Source organism: Balaenoptera physalus (assembly GCF_965194825.1).
Source record: "Balaenoptera physalus genome assembly, chromosome: 10".
Taxonomy (NCBI): Eukaryota; Metazoa; Chordata; class Mammalia; order Artiodactyla; family Balaenopteridae; genus Balaenoptera; species Balaenoptera physalus.
The window spans coordinates 83,293,395-83,295,385 of NC_138889.1; positions in this window are offsets into that span (position 1 = coordinate 83,293,395).

Below are 1,991 nucleotides of genomic sequence, written 5' to 3' on the forward strand. Positions count from 1 at the left end.
GGGGCTCACCTATGTGGGGAGGCCCCACTGCCCTGGAGGAAGTCTAAACCCCCCCGGCTTACCTAATGACCCGTGGCCCTGGAGAGACTTCTGGTGGACCTCCGTGTTGGGGAGACGTCAGAGCTCCTGTCAGATGCCGGGTGGGTGGTCTGTCGATGTCGAGGCAGCTGAAAGCCTTGTCTGGACTTCCTCTTCTCTTCCTGGGGCTTGCAGTCAAGCTGCCTATAGTTCCACCTCCAAAAGGCTGTATGACTTTGTAAGGTTACTTAGTCTCTCTGAGCCTCAATTTCCTTGTCTGTAAGTGAGGATAAAGATATCAAGCTGTCAAGTTAACATGACAAATCATGCTACATGACAAATCAAATATTGTGCGTAAGGGCCCCAGGGCAAAATCTCTAGATGAGACCAGGTGAGAGCAAAAGACTGTCAGGATAGCAGGGGCAATAGAGGCAGTGTTTGGTTTCCTTCTCTGTAAAGATAGCTGGGTCGGTATCTCAGGTTCATTGTTGATGCCTACAGCTTTTAAGGAGTCTGCAGAATGAACTTCTCAGAATGACCTTCTTAACAAGGGCTATGTTTGCAGACAGGAGGCCCTGACCTCTTGGATGTGTATGGAGAGTCAAAAGCTGATAAACACAGGTTAGGAACTTGTGTGCTACCCCTGAAGCAGCCCTGTGACAGATGTGGGGATTTTCAGAGCTTAGGGAGCAGCATGGGTAAGTTGCCCCAGTATCACCTTTTTAACTCCACTAATGCATTGATGTTCACATGTCTCCTACCTAAGGCCTTGTTTTCACAAAACTTCTTTGCCGTGAAGTCCCCCAGTGATCCTCATGGTATTCACACTCTTGTGTAGCCTCCTCCTACATTGAACCAGAGATGATCTGTATGGCTAATGAATTGTTGTGGAGGTATAAGGTGTGCCTTCCAAATCTAGGTCATAAAAAGCATCATGGCTTCCCCCTTGGTCTCTTGGATCACTTGCTCTCGAGGAAGTCAGCTACCATATTGTAAGAACACTCAAGCAGCCCTGGAGAGGCCTATACAGAGAGGAACTAAGGTTTTCTGCCAACAGTCAGCACTAAGATGCCAGCTCTGTGAGTGAGCCATCTTGGAAGTGAATCCTCTAGCCCTAGTCAAGCCTCCAGATGACTGTAGCCCACATACTGGCTGCAACTTCATAACAGGCCTTGAGCCAGCACTGCCTACCCACCCAAGCCACTCCTGAATCCCTAACCCACAGAAACTGTGAGACTACAACCTTAATAAATAGTTATTGTAGTTTTAAACCACTAAGTTTAGGGATAATCTTTATACAGCAATAAAGAACTAATATAGAGCATCTCTAGAAAACGCCATACCTATGCTCCCATGTTAGTGGAAAGCACTCGACATTGAGGGGGCTGCATTTAGAATCAGACAGGCAGCTGAAAAGAGGTGTTAACAAACATTTAATCCTGTGTTCCCTAACCCCTGGCTCACAGATCTGTATCAGAATCTCTTTGGAAACTTGTGAAAATATATATTCTTGTGTCCTACCTGGGAAATTTGGATTCAAGAGGTCTGGTGTCCACAGATCTGCATTTTACTTAATTCTATATGTTCCCCAGTAGTTTTTGATAAACAGACATTTTAGATCTAGACTGATGTCCTCATTTTAGAGATTAGGCAGAGCTGAGATGGGAAATGGCCCATCAAAGCCACAAAGCCAGGCAGGGACAGAGGAAAGAATAGAACTCACGGTCCTGGAATTGAGGCTTGAGGCTCTTGCCCCAAATCCACAGATTGATCAGTGGAGTTCAGATGTCAAAACAGGAAGGCAGCTAGGGAGAATTCATCTCAGGTGTGGAGACACAGCGCAGCCCGTTTCCTCCAAGGAAGTGTTGGGCGAGTCAGGGCAGGTAGTCAGACAGGCTCCACTGCCTCTGTGGCTTGACTAATCACACCCATCTCTGCACAGACGCCGGGTAATAGCACTGTAACGAGCCCGC